Raw genomic sequence first — 14,997 nt, 5'->3', positions numbered from 1 at the left:
CCGACACACAGACAGACTGAGAACAAACACCCGGTACACACCAACAGACAGACAGACTGAGAACAAACACCCGGTACACACCGACAGACAGAGTGAGAAGAAACTCCCGGCACACACCGACAGACAGACAGACTGAGAACAAACACCCGGCACACACCGACAGGCAGACAGACTGAGAACAAACACCCGGTACACACCGACACACAGACAGACTGAGAACAAACACCCGGCACACACAGACACACAAACAGACGGAGAACAAACACCCGGTACAGACCGACAGACTGAGAACAAACACCCGGTACAGACAGACAGACTGAGAACAAACACCCGGTACAGACAGACAGACTGAGAACAAACACCTGGTACACACCGACACCGACAGACAGACAGGCTGAGAACAAACACCCGGCACACACCGACAGACAGACAGACTGAGAACAAACACCCGGCACACACCGACAGACAGACAGACTGAGAACAAATACCCGGTACACACCGACACACAGACAGACTGAGAACAAACACCCGGTACACACCGACACACAGAGAGACTGAGAACAAACACCCGGTACACACCGACAGACAGACAGACTGAGAACAAACACCCGGAACACACCGACACACAGACAGACTGAGAACAAACACCCGGTACACACCGACACACAGACAGACTGAGAACAAACACCCGGTACACACCGACACACAGACAGACTGAGAACAAACACCCGGTATACACCGACAGACAGACAGACAGACTGAGAACAAACACCCGGCACACACCGACAGACAGACAGACTGAGAACAAACACCCGGAACACACCGACACACAGACAGACTGTGAACAAACACCCGGTACACACCGACACACAGACAGACTGAGAACAAACACCCGGAACACACAGACAGGTTGAGAATAAACACCCGGTACACACCGACACACAGACAGACTGAGAACAAACACCCGGTACACTCCGACAGACAGACTGAGAACAAACACCCGGTACACACCGACACACAGACAGACTGAGAACAAACACCCGGTACACACAGACCGACAGACAGACTGAGAACAAACACCCGGTACACACCGACAGACAGACAGACTGAGAACAAACACCCGGTACACACCGACTGACAGACAGACTGAGAACAAACACACAGTACACACCGACACACAGACAGTCTGAGAACAAACACCCGGTACACACCGACACACACACACAGACGGAGAACAAACACCCGGTACACGCCTACACACAGACAGACTGAGAACAAACACCCGGTACACACAGACAGGCTGAGAACAAACACCCGGTACACACCGACACACAGACAGACAGAGAACAAACACCCGGTACACTCCGACAGACAGACTGAGAATAAACACCCGGTACACACCGACACACAGACAGACTGAGAACAAACACCCGGTACACACAGACAAAAAGACAGACTGAGAACAAACACCCGGTACTACACCAAAAGACAGACTGAGAACAAACACCCGGTACACACCGACAGACAGACAGAGTGAGAAGAAACTCCCGGCACACACCGACAGACAGACAGACTGAGAACAAACACCCGGCACACACCGACAGACAGACAGACTGAGAACAAACACCCGGTACACACCGACACACAGACAGACTGAGAACAAACACCCGGTACAGACCGACAGACTGAGAACAAACACCCGGTACAGACAGACAGACTGAGAACAAACACCCGGTACAGACAGACAGACTGAGAACAAACACCTGGTACACACCGACACCGACAGACAGACAGGCTGAGAACAAACACCCGGCACACACCGACAGACAGACAGACTGAGAACAAACACCCGGCACACACCGACAGACAGACAGACTGAGAACAAATACCCGGTACACACCGACACACAGACAGACTGAGAACAAACACCGAGTACACACCGACACACAGACAGACTGAGAACAAACACCCGGTACACACCGACAGACAGACAGACTGAGAACAAACACCCGGTACACACCGACACAGACAGACTGAGAACAAACACCCGGTACACACCGACAGACAGACAGACTGAGAACAAACACACGGTACACACCGACAGACAGACAGACTGAGAACAAACACCCGGTACACACCGACACAGACAGACTGAGAACAAACACCAGGTACAAACCGACACACAGACAGACAGACTGAGAACAAACACCCGGTACACACCGACACACAGACAGACTGAGAACAAACACCCGGTACACACAGACACACAGACACACAGACAGACAGACTGACAGACTGAGAACAAACACCCGGTACACACTGACACACAGACAGACTGAGAACAAACACCCGGTACACACAGACACACAGACAGACAGACTGAGAACAAACACCCGGTACACACCGACAGACAGACAGACTGAGAACAAACACCCCGTACACACCGACACAGACAGACTGAGAACAAACACCAGGTACAAACCGACACACAGACAGACTGAGAACAAACACCCGGTTCACACCGACACACAGACAGACTAAGAACAAACACCCGGTACACACCGACAGACAGACAGACTGAGAACAAACACCCTGTACACACCGACAGACAGACAGACAGAGAACAAACAACTGGTACACACCAACACACAGACAGACGGAGAACAAACACCCGGTACACACCGACAGACAGACAGACTGAGAACAAACACCCGGTACACACCGACAGACAGACAGACTGAGAACAAACACCCGGTACACACCGACAGACAGACAGGCTGAGAACAAACACCCGGCACACACCGACACACAGACAGACTGAGAACAAACACCCGGTACACACCGACACACAGACAGACTGACAACAAACACCCGGTACACACCGACAGACCGACAGACTGAGAACAAACACCCGGTACACACCGACACATAGACAGACGGAGAACAAACACCCGGTACACACCGACAGACAGACTGAGAACAAACACCCGGTACACACCGACACACAGACAGACTGAGAACAAACACCCGGTACACACAGATACACAGACAGACCGACTGAGAACAAACACCCGGTACACACCGACAGACAGACAGACTGAGAACAAACACCCGGCACACACCGACACCGACAGACGGACAGGCTGAGAACAAACACCCGGCACACACCGACACACAGACAGACTGAGAACAAACACCCGGTACACACCGACACACAGACAGACTGCGAACAAACACCCGGTACACACCGACAGACCGACAGACTGAGAACAAACACCCGGTACACACCGACAGACAGACAGACTGAGAACAAACACCCGATACACACCGACACACAGACAGACAGACTGAGAACAAACACCCGGTACACACCGACAGACAGACTGAGAAGAAACACCCGGTACACACCGACACACAGACAGACTGAGAACAAACAGCCGGTACACACCGACAGACAGACAGAGTGAGAACAAACACCCGGTACACACCGACACACAGACAGACTGAGAACAAACACCCGGCACACACAAACACACAGACAGACAGAGAACAAACACCCGGTACACACCGACAGACAGACAGACTGAGAACAAACACCCGGTACACACCGACACACAGACAGACTGAGAACAAACACCCGGTACACACCGACACACGGACAGACTTAGAACAAACACCCGGTACACACCAACAGACAGACAGACTGAGAACAAACACCCGGTACACACCGACAGACAGACAGAGTGAGAAGAAACTCCCGGCACACACCGACAGACAGACAGACTGAGAACAAACACCCGGCACACACCGCCAGGCAGACAGACTGAGAACAAACACCCGGTACACACCGACACACAGACAGACTGAGAACAAACACCCGGCACACACAGACACACAGACAGACGGAGAACAAACACCCGGTACAGACCGACAGACTGAGAACAAACACCCGGTACAGACAGACAGACTGAGAACAAACACCCGGTACAGACAGACAGACTGAGAACAAACACCTGGTACACACCGACACCGACAGACAGACAGGCTGAGAACAAACACCCGGCACACACCGACAGACAGACAGACTGAGAACAAACACCCGGCACACACCGACAGACAGACAGACTGAGAACAAATACCCGGTACACACCGACACACCGACAGACTGAGAACAAACACCCGGTACACACCGACACACAGACAGACTGAGAACAAACACCCGGTACACACCGACACATAGACAGACGGAGAACAAACACCCGTTACACTCCGACAGACAGATAGAGTGAGAACAAACACCCGGCACACACCGACACACAGACAGACAGAGTGAGAACAAACACCCGGCACACACCGACAGACAGACAGACTGAGAACAAACACCCGGTACACACCGACACACAGACAGACTGAGAACAAACACCCGGCACACACCGACAGACAGACAGACTGAGAACAAACACCCGGCACACACCGACACACAGACAGACGGAGAACAAACACCCGGCACACACCGACAGACAGACAGACTGAGAACAAACACCCGGCACACACCGACACACAGACAGACTGAGAACAAACACCCGGCACACACCGACAGACAGACAGACTGAGAACAAACACCCGGCACACACCGACACACAGACAGACAGAGAAGAAACACCCGGTACAGACAGACATACTGAGAACAAACACCTGGTACACACCGACACCGACAGACAGACAGGCTGAGAACAAACACACGGCACACACCGACAGACAGACAGACTGAGAACAAACACCCGGCACACACCGACAGACAGACAGACTGAGAACAAATACCCGGTACACACCGACACACAAACAGACTGAGAACAAACACCCGGTACACACCGACACACAGACAGACTGAGAACAAACACCCGGTACACACCGACAGACAGACAGACAGACAGACTGAGAACAAACACCCGGTACACACCGACAGACAGACAGACTGAGAACAAATACCCGGTACACACCGACAGACAGACAGACTGAGAACAAACACCCGGTACACACCGACACACAGACAGACTGAGAACAAACACCCGGTACACACCGACAGACAGACAGACTGAGAAAAAACACCCGGCACACACCGACACACAGACAGACTGAGAACAAACACCCGGTACACACCGACAGACAGACAGACTGAGAACAAACACCCGGTACACACCGACACAGACAGACTGAGAACAAACACCCGGTACAAACCGACACACAGACAGACTGAGAACAAACACCTGGTACACACCGACACACAGACAGACAGGGAACAAACACCCGGTACACACCGACAGACAGACAGACTGAGAACAAACAACCGGTACACACCGACAGACAGACAGACTGAGAACAAACACCCGGTACACACCGACAGACAGACAGACTGAGAACAAACACCCGGTACACACCGACACACAGACAGACTGTGAACAAACACCCGGTACACACCGACACACAGACAGACTGAGAACAAACACCCGTTACACTCCGACAGACAGATAGAGTGAGAACAAACACCCGGCACACACCGACAGACAGACAGACTGAGAACAAACACCCGGTACACACCGACACACAGACAGACTGAGAACAAACACCCGTTACACTCCGACAGACAGATAGAGTGAGAACAAACACCCGGCACACACCGACAGACAGACAGACTGAGAACAAACACCCGGTACACACCGACACACAGACAGACTGAGAACAAACACCCGTTACACTCCGACAGACAGATAGAGTGAGAACAAACACCCGGCACACACCGACAGACAGACAGACTGAGAACAAACACCCGGTACACACCGACACACAGACAGAGTGAGAACAAACACCCGGCACACACCGACAGACAGACAGACTGAGAACAAACACCCGGTACACACCGACACACAGACAGACTGAGAACAAACACCCGGCACACACCGACAGACAGACAGACTGAGAACAAACACCCGGCACACACCGACACACAGACAGACGGAGAACAAACACCCGGCACACACCGACAGACAGACAGACTGAGAACAAACACCCGGCACACACCGACACACAGACAGACTGAGAACAAACACCCGGCACACACCGACAGACAGACAGACTGAGAACAAACACCCGGCACACACCGACACACAGACAGACAGAGAAGAAACACCCGGTACACACCGACACACAGACAGACTGAGAACAAACACCCGGTACACACCGACACACAGACAGACTGAGAACAAACACCCGGCACACACCGACACACAGACAGACGGAGAACAAACACCCGGCACACACCGACAGACAGACAGACTGAGAACAAACACCCGGCACACACCGACACACAGACAGACTGAGAACAAACACCCGGCACACACCGACACACAGACAGACTGAGAACAAACACCCGGCACACACCGACACACAGACAGACTGAGAACAAACACCCGGCACACACCGACACACAGACAGGCTGAGAACAAACACCCGGTACACACCGACACACAGACAGACTGAGAACAAACACCCGGTACACACCAACACACACACAGACTGAGAACAAACACCCGGCACACACCGACAGACAGACAGACTGAGAAGAAACACCCGGCACACACCGACACACAGACAGACTGAGAACAAACACCCGGTACACACCGACACACAGACAGACTGAGAACAAACACCCGGCACACACCGACACACAGACAGACGGAGAACAAACACCCGGCACACACCGACAGACAGACAGACTGAGAACAAACACCCGGCACACACCGACACACAGACAGACTGAGAACAAACACCCGGCACACACCGACAGACAGACAGACTGAGAACAAACACCCGGCACACACCGACAGACAGACAGACTGAGAACAAACACCCGGCACACACCGACACACAGACAGGCTGAGAACAAACACCCGGTACACACAGACAGACTGAGAACAAACACCCGGCACACACCGACAGACAGACAGACTGAGAACAAACACCCGGTACACACAGACAGACAGACAGGCTGAGAACAAACACCCGGTACACACCGACAGACAGACAGACTGAGAACAAACACCCGCACACACCGACACACAGACAGACGGAGAACAAACACCCGGCACACACCGACAGACAGACAGACTGAGAACAAACACCCGGCACACACCGACACACAGACAGACTGAGAACAAACACCCGGCACACACCGACAGACAGACAGACTGAGAACAAACACCCGGCACACACCGACAGACAGACAGACTGAGAACAAACACCCGGTACACACCGACACACCGACAGACTGAGAACAAACACCCGGTACACACCGACACACAGACAGACTGAGAACAAACACCCGGTACACACCGACAGACAGACTGAGAACAAACACCCGGCACACACCGACACACAGACAGTCTGAGAACAAACACCCGGTACACACAGACACACACACAGACAGACTGAGAACAAACACCCGGCACACACCGACAGACAGACAGACTGAGAACAAACACCCGGTACACACCGACAGACAGACAGACTGAGAACAAACACCCGGTACACACCGACAGACAGACAGACTGAGAACAAACACCCGGCACACACCGACGCACAGACAGACTGAGAACAAACACCCGGTACACACCGACAGACAGACAGACTGAGAACAAACACCCGGTACACACAGACACACAGACAGACTGAGAACAAACACCCGGCACACACCGACACACAGACAGACTGAGAACAAACACCCGGTACACACCGACAGACAGACAGACTGAGAACAAACACCCGGTACACACCGACACACAGACAGACTGAGAACAAACACCCGGTACACACCGACAGACAGACAGACTGAGAACAAACACCCGGTACACACCGACAGACAGACAGACAGACTGAGAACAAACACCCGGCACACACGTTGAATGTAATCACAGTGGCGTCGCAACACACGGAAAATGGAGAACCAGTATCAGCGTCCTACCCCCGAGCCGGACGGGGACTCAGTGCTCCGGTTTAAGTCGGGACACTCCCTCCGCCGCTCCTTCGCTGCCTGTCAGGTGTTGGTCCTCGGAATCCCGGCCACTCCGGGTTTGGGCGACTCCTGGATCACCGGCAGCCGTTCAGGACAGTCGCAACTTTGGCATCGGTCCGCACAGGACAACACTGCCGACAGTAACAGGCTTTCGGGTTGGAGGGCTGCAGGGCCGGGATTTGAGAAAGTGCTGGGAACCGTCTGTGAGAGCGAAGGAAGCAGTTCAGGGTTGAAACGTTATTTAGCGCTGGGAGAGATTAAGGTGCAGATCGACCCGGCTGGTGGACGCGATTGCTGCTCTGCCGACTCGGGCTCAATTCGGTGAAGTTGTGGCGCCGCCCGAGTTTCCTGCTGCGGGTGAACACCTCCTGTGTGTGCCAGTTTCTCCTGTGGCCTGTCGCGGCGGCAGGGGAGACCGGGCGAAGGGAATCTCTCTGACTGGGTGATTGATGTCCCACTCGGCGGGTGCCTGTGATAACGTCTGCTGTTGGACATGTCCGGAGAGACAGCAGGAGAAGTTGTGGAGCAGACACCCCCGCCCCCGGGGACGGCTCTGAGGAACACACAGTGCCGATAAAAAGTATTCACCACCCCGCCCAGGAAGCTTTCATGTTTTACAGTTCTACAACATTGATTCTCAGTGGATTTAATTTGCTTGTTCTGACACCCATCAACAGAAAAGACTCCTTGGTGTCAAAGTAAAAACAAATTTCTCCAAAGTGATCTAAATTCATCGTAGTTATTAAACACATAACAATTGATTGCATAATTACTCACCCCGTCCGGGTCAATATGTAGTTGATGCACCTTTGCCAGCAATTACAGCCTTGAGTTTGTGGATAGCTCTCTATCAGCTTTGCACATCTGGACACTGGGGTGCAATTTCCCCCCATTCATCTTCACAAAACTGCTCAAGCTCTGTCAGATTGCATGGGAATCGTGAGTGAACAGCCCTTTTCAAGTCCAGCCACAAATCCTCAATTGGATTGAGGTCCGGACTCTGACTTGGCCACTCCAGGACATTAACTTTGTTGTTTCTAATCCATTCCTGTGAGGTTTTGGCTTTATGACTGGGGTCATTGTCTTGCTGGAAAACAAGTCGCAGTTCTCTTGCAGACTGCATCAGGTTTTCCTCCAGGATTTCCCTGTATTTTGCTGCATTCATTTCACCCTCTACCTTCACAAGCCCTCCAGGGCCTGTTGCAGTGAAGCATCCCCACAGCGTGATGCAGCCTCCACCGTGCTTCACGGTGGGGACCGTGTGTTTTTGATGCTGTGCAGTGTTTGGCTCACACCAATGTTTATTCTGATGGCCAAAAAGCTTGATTCTGGTTTCATCAGACCACAGAATCTTCTTCCAGCTGACTTCAGAGTCTCCCATATGTCTTCTGGCAAACTCCAGCTGAGATTTCAAGTGAGTTTTTTTCAACAGTGGCTTTCTCCCTGCCACTCTCCCATAAAGCTGTGACTGGTGAAGCCCCCGGGCGACAGTTGTTGTCTGCGCAGTCTCTCCCATCTCAGCCACTGAAGCTTGTAACTCCTCCAGATTAGAAGCATAGAAAACCTACAGCATGATACAGGCCCTTTGGCCCACAAAGCTGTGCTGAACATGTCCCTACCTTACAAATTACCTAGGGTTACCCATAGCCCTCTATTTTCCTCAGCTCCATGTACCTACCCAGGAGTCTCTGAAAAGACCCTATCGTATCCGCCTCCACCACCGTTGCCGGCAGCCCATTCCACGCTCTCACCGCTCTCTGAGTGAAAAACTTACCCCTGACATAGGTCGATAGGTTCTTGATTAGTAAGGGCGTGAAATGTTACAAAGAAAAGGCAGGAGATTGGGGTTGCTTCCTGCTCCCTTCCCCTTTTCCCAACCATGATTCCCCTCTCACTGCCCCCTTCCCACTCTCAGTCCACAATAGAGACCCAAGACTTTAGCACAGTACTGTAGAGAGGTGCTAACTAATTTTTTTGGCACAGGGATTGTTAGGTAGCCAGAGTGGGCTGCCGGGGGACAAGTTTAAGACAGGCACGTGAACAAGCAGAGTCTGTAGGGGTATGGGCCTTTGCTCTACGATGAAAACCTGCAGGAAAATTCATCTGAGGGTGGTATATGGTGACAGATGGTTGAGTCGCCAGTGAGGAAGGCAAATGTGATGTCAGCATTCGTTTCGAGAGGACGAGAGCTGGTCAGACCTCACCATGGAGTATTCTGATCTGAGAGAGGAAGGTGCTTACATTGGAGACAGAGCAGAGGAGGTTCATGTAAACAATTCCGGGAATGAAAGGTATCGTATGAGGAGCGTTTGATGGCTGTGAGTCTGCACTTGCTGGAATTTAGAAGAATGAGGTGGGGGTGGGGGGGGAATCTCGTTAAAATATTGAATGGAGTGGATGTGGAGAGGATAATCACCAACACTTGGTTTAAACAACATCCAAGAAGGAAATGGACACGGAGAAGCCCAGATGGGAACAAAAATCAAATTGATTACAGAACCATCAATAACAGATTCAAAAATTCAATAACTCAATCCAAAAGCTACCCTGGAGCGGTCTGTGCGAGCGACCACATACCAGTCATTTGCAAAATGAAAATAAAGTTGAGAAAATTAAAGAAACGAAAAAGGTCAGAGCCACTGGATTATCCAAAGCAACCCTGAAAACTGTACTCTTACACAATCAAGGAGTAAAAACCGTTTTCAGTTGCTGCAGGACGAAGGAGGTAGATCTTCCTGGGACAAATTGAAGGAATCCATGGGCGAAGCTGCAAAAGAAACCATCCCACGAAAAGGGCGGAAAAGTAAGAGGAAATGGATAACTGAAGATAAAATACAAAAACGACCATCAAACCCAGAGACAGCGAAGAAGACAAACAGATTGACAAGACAATAAAATGAAAACGCAGAGAAGCTAGACAGACGGCTAACTGAGAAATGCTATAAACCCGTAACTCTGTAGCAAAGATGATGCACAGTAAGATTAAAGAACTAACGGGGAAATTACCTTGCTCAGCAAGTGGATGCATCAAGGCAAAAGACGGCAACTTAATTATGAGCAAAGAGGGAATCCGAAACAGATGGACAATTACATAGAACAGAACTTTGTGAAGACCAAAGAGGAGAAAAACCGAACATAAAGAAGAATCGTGAAGGACCTAACTTTCTAGAATCAGAAATTCGAGCAGCCCTAAATAAAACCAAACGTACCAGAGCGACTGGTCCAGCCAACAGTGAAATGATACCGGCCTTAGAAGATTTGGGAATAGAGAAAATAACAGAAATTGCAAATGAAACCTATGATCATGGGGAGATACCTGATGATATGGGTAAATCCGTGTTCATCACACTTCCAAAGAAAGAGGGAGCAGCAGAATGTGAATTACATCGTACAATAAGCCTGATGAGCCACGTGGCAGAAATTATTCCCAGAGTAATCCTGCTGAGAGCACGACGCCGTATAAAACCAGAAATCAGTAAAGAATAATGCGGCTTTGTGGAACCAGAAATGCAATTCTCAGGCTACGGATGATCTGTGAACGAGCCATCTAGCTACAAAAAGACATCGACCAATGTTTCATCGACTGTACAAAAGCTTTTGACTCTGTCAGACACCAAGATCTCCCGGAAATGCTTCGAGATCTTGACATAGATGGGAAAGATATACGTTTCTTAAGAAACTTATACCGGGACCAGACAGCGTCCATCAGAATAGACGGAGAAGGGAGTGAGTACGTGAATTTCATGAGAGGAGTCAGGCAGGGCTGTGTCTTTTCACCCGACTTAGTCAACCTGTATCATGAAAATATCTTGAGAAGTATCAAAGACATCAAAGGACTCATGATATAAATAACATCAGATATGCTGATGATCATACTAATAGCCGACTCAGAAACAAAACTTCAAGAACTACTCACTGTAGTGACAGCAGAAAGTAATCGCAGAGGCCTCTCAATCAATGCCAAGAAGAGAGAAACATCCCACAATGCGTGATCAAGATCGGAAATACAAACATCAAATAAGTCAACAAGTTCAGCTTTCTTGGCAGCCAAAGAACAAGTGATGGCAGGTGCGACACCGAAATCAAATACGGAATGGGAATGGCGAAAGAAGCGTTCCAGAAAACGAAGACCATGTTAACAGACAGAAAGATGAGCATGTACACCAAAAACAGAATACTGCAGTGCTGCATTTATTCTATCCTGACTTACGGAAGTGAATGCTGGGCCATTTCCACAGCAATGGAAAGGAGACCAGAAGCAGCTGAATTGTGGTTCTACAGGAGAATGTTAAAAATATCATGGACCACACACACACAACAAACGAAGAAGTTCTCAGAGGAGCCCAGGCAGTGAGATCACTCATCCCAATGATAAGAGAAAGACAACTCAGATTCCTCGGACACATCATGTGGAAAGATAAACTAGAAAACCGGACACTCTCTGGAAAGATCGAGGGGAGCAAACCTACAGGAAGATCTCGGCTTTTGTACATCAAAAGCCCAGCCAGGTGGCTACACATCGCAGAAATGGAAGTCATCCAAAGAACAAGGATTAGATCTGTATGGAAAACATGGTTACCAACGTCCACATCGGATATGGTACCGAGACAGAGAGACAGTGGACAGGACGTTTCCTATAATGGGGGCGTCTAGGACCAGAGGACACAGATAGAGTGGATGTGGAGAGGATGTTTCCTACAGTGGGGGAGTCTTGGACCAGAGGACACAGATAGAGTGGATGTGGAGAGGATGTTTCCTATAGTGGGGGGCATCTAGGACCAGAGGACACAGATAGACTGGATGTGGAGAGGATGTTTCCTATAGTGGGGGAGTCTAGGACCAGAGGACGCAGATAGAGTGGATGTGGAGAGGATGTTTCCTATAGTGGGGGAGTCTAGGACCAGAGGACACGGATAGAGTGGATGTGGAGAGGATGTTTCCTATAGTGGGGGGGGGGGGGTCTAGGACCAGAGGACACAGATAGAGTGGATGTGGGGAGGATGTTTCCTATATTGGGGGTGTCTCGGACCAGAGGACACAGATAGAGTGGATGTGGAGAGGATGTTTCCTATAGTGGGGGAGTCTAGGACCAGAGGACACAGATAGAGCGGATGTGGAGAGGATATTTCCTATAGTGGGGAGTCTAGGACCAGAGGACACAGATAGAGTGGATGTGGAGAGGATGTTTCCTATAGTAGGGGAGTCTAGGACCACAGGACACAGATAGAGTGGATGTGGAGAGGATGTTTCCTATAGTGGGGGAGTCTAGGACCAGAGGACATGGATAGAGTGGATGTGGAGAGGATGTTTCGCATAGTGGGGAGTCTAGGACCAGAGGACACGGCCTCAGAGTAGAAGAACATCCATTTAGAACAGAGCTGAGGAGGAGTTTGTTTTGCCAGACGAGCCCGTTGCCACAGGCAGTTGTGGAGACCAGCTCACCGGGTGTATTTAAGGTGGAGGTTGACCGGTTCTTGATAGGTCAGGGCATGAAGGGATATGGGGAGAAGACAGAAGCATGGGGTTGAGAGGGAAAATGGATCAGCTGAGGTGGAATGGCAGAGCAGACTTGATTCTGGACTAAATCTGGCCAATCTCTGATGGTCTTACATGTATTTTGGTAATAAATTTACTTTGAACTCTGACCCTGTGCAGGCAGGTGTGATTAACCAAATAATATATAACAATTACAGCATGGAAAGAGGCCAACTCAGCCCTCCTAGTCTGTGCCAAACACTTACTCTCACCTAGTCCCACCGGCCCGCACTCAGCCCGTAACCCTCCACTCCTTTCCTGTCCATATACCTATCCAATTTTACTTTAAATGACAATACCGAACCTGCCTCTACCACTTCTACTGGAAGCTCGTTCCACACAGCTACCACTCTCTGAGTAAAGAAGTTCCCCCTCGTGTTAACCTTAAACTTTTGTCCCCTAACTCGCAAGTCAGATTAGCTTCACGGGCTGCACAAATATGATGGGCCGAAGGGTCTGCCTTGTTCCATGTTGATCAGTGGGAAGCTGGGCTGACAGCTCCTTGCTGGAGGACTTTGGCAACTGTGGTGGTGTCCATGGGAATCTTTGCTAATCCCCACCCAACAATCACGCCCGTGCCTGCTTACACAGGAACATAATCTTCAGTAAAGTTTAAAGAATCCTCGAACCCTTGGACTAGTTTTGGCAAGTCCCAGTTGAGTAATGGACTTGCACTGGATCATGATAATTCTTGTTTTGAGATTCCCTCGCACAATATCTGAGTGTCTTCTGAGAGAGGAGTAATGACAATCAGTTCCCCCACAAGGCCTTCTGTTGGATTTATTACCAATCACTCCTCCTACCTGCAGCAAACGTTACCTCTTGGGGGCACCAGGGTAGTGTAGCGGCTACATCTCGGGGCAATCTGGAGTTCAGAGTACAATCCCAGCGAGGAGTCTCTGCACGTGCACCCTGTGGTGCTCAGTCCAAAGACAGACCGGGTGGGTGACTCGGTCATTATAATTAGGTCAGGGTTAAACTGAAGGGTGGCCGGGCTCCAGGGGTCGGAGGGCATACCCCGTGCTGTATCACTAAACAATAAATAACTTTTAAAAGCTACAGGTGTAAGACATCTCAAACAGAATATCTGAAGATGCAGGAACGTTGAAGATTAGTTCTCACTTGTGGGGTGGTGGCTGAAGTGAATGCATTAAAGGCGTTTAATAAGCTCTTAGACAGACACGTGGGTGGTAGAGAAGTGGAGGGTTATGCAGGAGGGAAGAATCTTTGATTTTGGAGCAGGTCGAAAGGCTGGTACAACATTGTGGGCCGAAGGGCCTGTACTGTGCTGTAATGTTCTACGTGCACGGCAATGACCAACACAGGCCGAGGATGTGCCCGCCATTGTCACTATGCGTCCGGCACCAACACAGCACACCTGCAATTCACTGTGG

The 14,997-nt window shown here is 50.5% G+C and overlaps 1 protein-coding gene across 1 annotated transcript in view; it reads right to left on the bottom strand.

Moving 5' to 3' along the window:
- Positions 1-8,076, bottom strand: part of gpha2 (glycoprotein hormone subunit alpha 2) — a 110,926-nt gene extending 102,850 nt beyond the window's left edge. Inside the window, exon 1 of the mRNA XM_059954846.1 lies at positions 8,018-8,076. The gene's annotated coding sequence lies outside the window, so the exon portion shown is untranslated. The remainder of the gene's footprint in view (positions 1-8,017) is intronic.
- Positions 8,077-14,997: the final 6,921 nt, after the last annotated feature.

This window comes from Hypanus sabinus, chromosome 31 (assembly GCF_030144855.1).
Source record: "Hypanus sabinus isolate sHypSab1 chromosome 31, sHypSab1.hap1, whole genome shotgun sequence".
NCBI lineage: Eukaryota > Metazoa > Chordata > Chondrichthyes > Myliobatiformes > Dasyatidae > Hypanus > Hypanus sabinus.
Note: the sequence above shows the minus strand (reverse complement) of the source record. Positions and strands in the feature narration are given on the sequence as shown.